The following is a 9,258-nucleotide window of genomic DNA, read 5'->3' on the forward strand; positions in this document are numbered from 1 at the left end:
GCAATGATATCCATTCTTTTGCATTTTTTCTCTAATTAATGTAACATAGTTGAAAAAATGGTGCTAGTAGGAGGAAGTAAGACTAGCCACAATGAGAGTATCATAAGTAGTATCATGTATGCCATGTTGGCAAAAATCTGATGTGGCACACCAATTAATGAGGTGAGAGATGGGAGTGGTATCATAATATGATACCGTATCATAGCACGTAAAACTAGAAAACTTAATAGCAAACACATCATGTACACACATTTGCATTGAGATTCTATAAAACATTAAATATGATAATACTATGATACCATTTTATGATACTATGTATTGTGGGCTAGTATCATAAACTAGTATCATGTGCATGATACTAGTGTATGATACTTTTCATTGTGACTAGTCTAAGGGAAGAAGACCAAGATGCCACATTGATAGTCCACGTAATGTCCTAGCATTGTGCTTGGCCATGGGCAGCTCGGCCCTGGGCCCGGGCCAAAATTTCTGGACCTGGGCCTGCAAAAGTTAGCCTGATTGTAACACCCCGGCCACCCCCTGGCCGGGCCCTTGGCAGCTCTCTAAGATATCTAGACTAGCTCTACAAATTAAGGCATGTCTTTTCTGTCAAATTTATCCTCACTCGTGCGTACTCGGGAAGGACTTCTCGGTCGATCACCTATCCTCAAATCCCTCCTGACCAAACACGCTTAACCTCAACGTTTTTGGAGATGCGCTTCCAAAAAGGAAGTTGCAACTTGCTGGTATTAGTATCCTACCAATCCTACCAAACCCTGGGCTAGGATGTCACACTAATGACCGAGCCAGACGAACATGGGTGGCCCAAAAATGATAAGAAAGTGCCCCGACCGATGGGCTTCTAGGATTTTTGGACGCGCCTGGCTGGCCCAGATTTCATACGTCGGGCTTTTCTCGGCCTGGCCTAGTTTGCAAGATGCCCAAGTATATCTAGCATCGAGATGCAGAAGAACCATACAACGATGTTTAAGAGTAGTTTAAGTTATTTTTCTGCGATTAGTTTGGTGTTCCATTGTGATGGTGTCTTGATAGAGAAGAATCATATGGAACATTAAGTGTTGTATCTCTATCTTTGTCATGGTGCGTGTGTCATGATGTCTACGCACGCTTCTTTTCCTGTAGACAGTTTTGGGCCTCCAAGAGCAGAGGTTTGTAGAACAGCAGCAAGTTTCCCTTAAGTGAATCACCCAAGGTTTATCGAACTCAGGGAGGTAGAGGTCAAAGATATCCCTCTCAAGCAACCCTGCAATTAAGATACAAGAAGTCTCTTATGTCCACAACACACCTAATACACTTGTCAGATGTATAGGTGCACTAGTTCGGCGAAGAGATAGTGAAATACAAGTAATATGGATGATTATAAGTAGTAATTGCAATCTGAAATAAAAATGGTAGCAAGCGAACATGTAGCAGAACTTGTTGGAAACGGTGTTTCAATGCTTAGAAACAAGGCCTAGGGATCATACTTTCACTAGTGGACACTCTCAACAATGATCACATAATTAGACAATTAGATAACTTCTCTTCACTTGTGCTACTCTGAATTACTCTCCTATTGGAATCACTAATCATCACGTAGTGGCTACAAAAGCTCCACTCAAAGTTCATCAAGTACTTGACAAACACCACTCATAGGGATATCCTCATCAAATCATAATCCAAGATAATACCGTTGCAATTTAGATCGAGTACTAACATAGCATACACACTCGTCAACAATAGCTATGAAAGGGGAATAGATCACATCAATACTATCATAGTAATAGTTAACTTCATAATCCACAAGAGATTACAATCATAGCCTACGCCAAGTACTACATGATGCACACACTGTCCTCTTTACATCATGGAGGAGGAATAGACTACTTTAATAACATCACTAGAGTAGCACATAGATTAATAGTGATACAAAGTGATACGTCTTCGACGTATCGATAATTTCTTATGTTTCATGCCACATTATTGATGATATCTACATGTTTTATACACATTATATGTCGTATTTATGCGGAAATTCAATTCGGCTCCCGGGTGCGTATGCACCCTCTACCAAAAAATCATATTTCAAAATGTCGAAAAAATTTAACAAAAATTTTTACATGTACATCTTCATAATATATGTTCGTTCGTCAAGTTTCACGAAAAACCAATAATTTTTGTGGTCTATATAAAAAAGAGAAAACTTATCTTGTGAAAAGCATTATTTTAACACTGAGTTTTGTCTTTTTTACACACATCACATGATAAATCGATTTTTTATGAAACAACTTTGTAAACGTGTAGCACGAGAAGATTTACATGCGAATTTTTGGTTTCAATTTTTTTGAAATCCAAAACATGTGTAATGTGCATTTCAAAATAGAGGGAGCATATGCTCCCATGTTCCAAAACACCACTCCCTTATTTATGCATTTTCCGGCACTAACCTATTAACGAGATGTCGAAGAGCCAGTTGCTGTTTTCTGCTGTTTTTGGTTTCAGAAATCCTACAAAGGAAATATTCTCGGAATTGGACGAAATCAACGCCCAGGGGCCTATTTTGCCACGAAGCTTCCAGAAGACCGAAGAGAAGACGAAGTGGGGCCACGGGGCGCCGCCACACTAGGGCGGCGCGGCCCAGGAGGGGCCCGCGCGGCCCTACTGTGTGGGCCCCCGTGACCCCTCCGACTCCGCCCTTCCGCCTACTTAAGGTCTTCATCGCGAAACCCCTAGTACCGAGAGCCACGATACGGAAAACCTTCCAGAGACGCGCCGCCGCCAATCCCATCTCGGGGATTCGGAGATCGCCTCCGGCACCCCGCCGGAGAGGGGAATCATCTCCCGGGAGGACTCTTCACCGCCATGGTCGCCTCCGGAGTGATGAGTGTCGTTGCCTGATCGACGGTACCTCGGAGGAGGGATCCTCACGAGGGGAGAAGAAGTAGGGGCCATAGGGCGGAGTGCACACGGGACGGTGGTACGCGAGTTACCCAGCTTCGGAACACCTGCACGATGACAGGGCCTACTGCTGCTTGTCTGGAATTATCTGGGCGCTTTCGAGTGCACCCAGTGCGATATCTGCTTTGTTGATTACCTCACCTTTATCAATCGGCGAAGCCTCCTAGCATAGGTTTTTTATCCATCAAGAGCATCCCGTTTTGAAATAGGTGTTTTTCCGCTGGATTTTCCGATAAGTTTGATGCTGGATAGTGGGAAAGTGACACCTTTGCTTGCGCTATCCATTGTGGTCCTCGGATCACACCCCTGGAATGCTTTGCCCGCCGACAGAGAGCTATCAAACAAACCAGCTTTTACTCCATCGTTGAACCAGACGGAGAGACAAAACATACGCGCAGATCTCCCGTGCTATAGGTAGCCTTGTAGAGCAGCCTTCTTTATCATCAGCTGAGTCAATGAAAACAACATATAAAACTCTGGACAATTTCGAAATCAGGCCGAGCGTCTTAATACATATGCAAAAAAATTCATTATTGGCCCACCATTGATTAGAAGATTTAGCTTGTATGAATCGCTATTGGTTTGATACGAATAATGGCAATCGTTTCAGTATGTTAAGGAGTTGTGGTTGTGCCTCTAGGGCTCCCGGGATCCGGCTTATAAAGGCGCACGGATCTAGGGTTTACACAGAGAGTCCTAGCCGGATTACAGATAACCTAACTATGGTACAAAATCTTGCCGTGCACGTCACGGATCCGCCTTCCATACACGTCTTCCTGGATCCGGGTTCCTCATGGGCCTCCATGGATCCGGGTCACTCCTATGTCGGTGCGGATCCGGCCCGCCGATCCCGGGCTGGACTTCTTCCTTCATGATCAACGAGCAATCGGGCCGCCCGATGGGCCACATGCCTCATCACCGTCCGTGGGCCACCCGGGCTTGCCGGATCTAGGCACTGTCGATGGTACACCTATGAAGTATACCCACAACAGTAGCCCCCAGAGTTCTCCGAGTTTCGCCTGCAGTTTCCGCCTTGCTGGTTCATTATAATCTCCGGCAAACGTTGGTAACGCGGAGAAACTTGAAGAGCTCCAACTTTGCATTTTTTTCTATTTTCCAACTTATAGCCGGAAAATGCTCCCACCCCGCGGGACTTCATCCATCGACGTTCAAAAGAACATCTCCGGGTTACTCCCCGCTCGAATGAGAGATAACTTATCTTCACGCAATTACCCGGAATCTTAAAGACTCAAACGGTTCCGCCAATTCTGGCGCCATTTTTCCGCGATTCGCGCGGTAACTTATCTCTAGCCATTTTTACTGCTAGGGTTTGGGACACGTGTCACACATCCAACGGCGCGACGCTTGCGTTCCGACCACAGGATGCGGAACACGAATCTCATTCCCTCAGCCTATAAATACCAGCCATCGACCCCTTTACCCCTCATTCACCCCCTTCTCTCCTCTCTGCCGAGCGCCGCCCGAGAGTTCCTTCGCCGCCGTGCCGGAACCCGCCGGAGAACCACCGGAGCATCACCGGAGCACACCCGCCACCGCAGTGTTCTTCGTGTTCATAACTCCGACGAGCTGCCGCAACTCCGGCCACCGCACGCCATTACGGTAAACCTCGAACTCAACTTTCGCACCGCAGTTGGTAGGGATGAACTTGGGGAAGACGAAGTGGGATCCGACTAAGGAAAATTTCCGCCGACCTTTTTCTTCAGATGTCTTCAACGACTCCGCCTCCGAGCTCGGAACCGATCATGGCGACGCCAATCTCCTCCGCCCCTCCTCCCTTTGTTCCCATCGAGTTGGATCCTTCAAAGGATTCCGGCAAGGAGACTGAGGGAACCTCCGCTCACCCGGAGAAAACCTCCGGGGCGGGCCAGTCGGAGCAGCAAACAGAAGAGGCTGCCAAGAAATCAAAGGCTCGGAAGCGCGACTCCGAAGCTAAGGGGAAGTGGTGGCCCTGTACCACCACCGAGATGGAATTGAAGAATCTCGAGTCGGAAGGCTTCCTGCAACCCGGAAGCTGGAGGTCAGTTCCAGATGAACCAGCTCCGGCTCCAAGGGACGACGAGATGGTGCTGACGAAGGCACTGGTGGAGCGTGGATTTTCATTCCCGCCTTCGGATTTCTTCCGGGAGATTCTGAAGACGTACGGACTCCAACCTCATAACATATCTCCGAATAGCGTGCTCGCCATCAGCAACCACGTCGCTCTCTGCGAAGGCCACCTCCGGGTAACTCCAGAGCTTCCCTTGTTCCAATATTTCTTTACTGTCAAGAAAGAGAAGATCCGCCAAACTTCCGAATTGCCAACTTGCGGATCCATCACTTTCCTCCTCCGCCCGGGTCGCGTCTACCCCCACACCGATCGCCATGAATCCGCGAGGTACTGGTCCGGAGGTTTCTTCTACCTGAAGGACGTCTCCGACCCGGCGAGCGACAAAAAACTTCCAACATTCAAGAACAGCCCCGCCAATGAAACTCCGGCATGGACACAGTGCCCCCACATCTCCGACTCGCCTCAGCTAAACCGCGCAGTAAGGCGGATCTGCAAGCTCACGGAGGAGGGGCTCACAGGGAAGGATTTAACCCTCTCCTGGTTTACCAAGCGGATCCAGCCGCTCCAACACAGAGACCGCCTGATGTTTGAATACACAGGGCGCGAAGATTCAATGCGCGCCACAAAAGATAATCTGTCCGCCGACGCTATTGATAAGAGGATCCGGCTCCTCCTCAAAATCCCACGTGAACTCCATGTTCACGTATGCAACAAAGACATCCACACGGAGGGATCCGGAACCGCGGTACGGCATCTCGGACTTGGTTTATTGTTTTTCTTCAAACTTTGTCTAAGTGTTTATCTTTGCATTAGCTCGAAGCGCTTGAGGAGAATGAACTCGGAAACCTCCTCCGAGTCCCATCCACCGGTAACCCGGATCCAGAAGCCGCATCGGAGGCGGAAGCTCCCGAAGCCAGCCGCCCTGCGAAGAGGAAAAGGCCAGCCCCTTCCAGCCCCCCAGCGAAACGCCCCCGCGAAACACTCAGTATCGCGGCTACTCGGAAAGCTGAGGCGGAAAAGAAGCGCCTCGCGCTGATTAATACCAGCAACAAGGGGCAGCCTGCCATCCAGCACTTTTTCAAGCCTTCCGGGTAAGCGTCTCCTTTCCGAGATCCAAGTTCCAGTTTTAACACTTGCTCTCATATTTGTATGCTTTTCCTGTAGTTCCGGAAGCCAACCTCCCAAGGCCCCAAGGGTCACCAAGAAGAAGGCCAAGCCATCTCCGGCTTCTGTCCCTATCACTCCTGAGGTGGAAGTTCCACCCAAGGCTTCATCTGCCAGCAAGCCGGATCCGAAGGACGTCATTGACCTTGACGACATTCCCGAGGATCCCGTTTACCAGGGCGACTCCGCCAAGGGGACCTCCTCACCCATTCCTCCGCCTGATCAGCCAAGCTCCGCTTTCGCGGGGCCGACCGGAGAAGAACAGGAGCAAAAGGCCAAACTACTTCAAGTTACCAACGCGACCCGCGTCAACCTCCAACCAACTCCGTCCCTCCAAAAGCTTACCCTTGCAGAACGTCACGCGAAGGTTTCCGTCATGCTGAACACGGTATGGGGAAAACCGGAGGAGGAGGTGCGTGAACTCGCCGACCTGGAGGAGAACCTGAAGGATTTTTTCGCCAAGCACAGGGAAGTGCGGCGGGTAATACTAGCCCCCAAGCATTGGGTGATATAGTTCCGAATAACGTGTATTATCCGATGCTTTCCCAAAATGTACTTTAGACGGAAATTTAAAATTTTTATATCTCAAACTGAACTCCTCGCTAGCCCCCAAGATTTTAAATATCCGGCTAACTCCCTGCCGCTTCACAGACCACACGGAAATTGCATGAAGATTTGCGCATCCATGTGCTGGAGCAGATCACGGAGATCGAGGGGCTGCGCCAGAACGCGGAAAACAGCCAAAAGGCTATCCAGCTGCTTGAGACCCGCCTTAAAGGTACAAGATCCGGGTTTTTTACTTTTTGTGTTGTCATAGTTCATGATGCATAATATGTGCAACTTGTCTGCCTTCAGAAGAATCTGCTAAGCGCTCCTCGCTTGATGAGCTTTCCGCCAAGGTCAAGGTGCTTGAGGCGGAGAACGAGTCCCTCCAAAACTTTATGAAAGAATCCTCAAGCAAAGAGACTGAAGCGAGGAGGGAACTCTCCGAGAAGCATACCCGCGAGAAGGCGGAGCTGATTGACAAGCTGGAGAAGAGCCAAGGCCGCGTGATCTCCACAATTGCCAAGAACAAAGCCCTGGAAACGGAGGCGGAAGCCATTGACAAACTTATCTTCCGTAAGCATTTTTCCGCGTCGTTGCTCCGACCATCTTGCATGGTTTCTCTGACGGAACTGAACCTCTTTCTTCCACAGCAAGCCTTGGCTTTGAGTGGACAAAAGACTCAAACCTGACGAGGACGGAGGCATACGAGGAAGCGCGGAACTCAATTGATGCGCTGTTTGGAGCCTGTCGCGGAATCGCCACGGCTCTGTCGCTAAAGAAGGCCAAAACCTCAGTCATCGATACAATGACCAATCTTATGCGACAGGTGCCGGAGTTCATCAAGGACTGGCAGAAATCTTCAGCGCGCGGAGCCGCCTCCTTGGTCCTGGCCACCTGCAAGGCTTTCTTCCCCTCACTCAACCTGGCGCAAGTTGCACGCGGAGCCCCCGAGAATTCCGACATGAGCGCCCTCCTCGCGGAAACTGAAGGCTATGAAGAGTTGTTTGTCAGGCGAGTGGATCACTCGTTCTGGTATAACAAGCACAACCTGCCCGAAGGTTTTTCCGATGCAGAGGAGGGAGCGAGCGAGCCAGAGTTTTATGGGGAAGGGTCCGGGTCCAGCAGCGAGCATTCCGGAGGAAACTCTGGAAACGACTCTGAAGCCGGATCTGGTGACAGTGACGACGGCTCCAGCTACCGACGATGCGAAGAGGAGGACTCCGAGTAGAGTTCCTGTTTGAAATAATGAAACAAGTTGCATCATTTTTGGCCCCAGCGAGGGTTTGTAATAAGACTATAAATTCTTAAGTAGCTAGGAACGAAACGATTATGCATGGGGCGGAAACACTTATCCTGCTATCCGTTTTAATATTATGTGCATGTTTCGTTTTATGTCGGAAAGCAAGTGCTGATCTCGTCATTTTCCGGCTTACCCGCTTGACCTTCCACGAGCCGGAAAACCTAGCCGGAGATGCTCGCCAGCGGCGACGAAGCCCAATGGCAATCCGTCCATAACCGCGGAAACAAGCCCCCAGGCATAGGTGCTGGAAATCGCTACTAGGAATCCACGAGTTCGCAACGGATAACAACTTAATCAGAAAACTTAAGCTTACGTCCTAAAGGACGATTTTAGAAATCACAACTTTTATACACGCCTAGGCGGAAAACATCCAGCTCTGCGGTTTTAGTCGGAAAAAACATACACGATCTAAAATGAACAAGTAAAGGAGGTAAAAGACTCAAAGAGTGAACCATAAGCTTTATTTCATTGATCATGTATAACTATTACGGAGTTTGTAACTCGGAAAAATATGCTAAGTGTAGAAAGGACGTAGCTGTGCTATATTCCAAGGGCGATCTGTTTCATCGTAGATGTCATCCGGATCCTCACGCTTGCGTTTCCGGCGCCAGTTAGCAGGTCTATCCCTCAGCTCGCGGAAATCGACAAGGTAATACGATCCGTTATGAAGCACTTTGCTAACGACAAAGGGTCCTTCCCATGGAGATTGCAGCTTATGGTCTTTCACCTGTCGAAGGCGGAGGACCGGGTCTCCGGCCATGAAGGAGCGTTTCCGAACTCGACGACGCGTGATAGCGTCGGAGCCTGCGTCGGTAGATGGCGGAGCGCTGGTCAGCTAGGTTCCGAGCTTCTTCGATCAGGTCCACAGATAGCTGTCTGGCCTCGTCAGCTGTTTCATCGCTATAGGCGGAAACTCGCGGTGAATCATGGATGATGTCGGAGGGAATCACGGCTTCGGATCCGTATACCAGGAAGCAAGGGGTAAACCCTGTTGACCTGTTGGGGGTAGTTCGCAAACTCCACAAGACAGCGTCTAGTTCGTCGGCCCAAGCTCCAGCTGCTCGTCGTAGCGGTTCTTCAAGGCGTGGCTTGATTCCTGATAATATTAGACCGTTAGCTCTTTCAACTTGACCATTGGATTGTGGGTGAGCCACAGATGCAAGTTCCAATCGAATCCCCATTGTCTCACAATAATCCTTCAATTCTCCACGAGCGAAGTTTG

Source organism: Lolium rigidum, chromosome 3 (genome assembly GCF_022539505.1).
Source record: "Lolium rigidum isolate FL_2022 chromosome 3, APGP_CSIRO_Lrig_0.1, whole genome shotgun sequence".
Lineage (NCBI taxonomy): Eukaryota > Viridiplantae > Streptophyta > Magnoliopsida > Poales > Poaceae > Lolium > Lolium rigidum.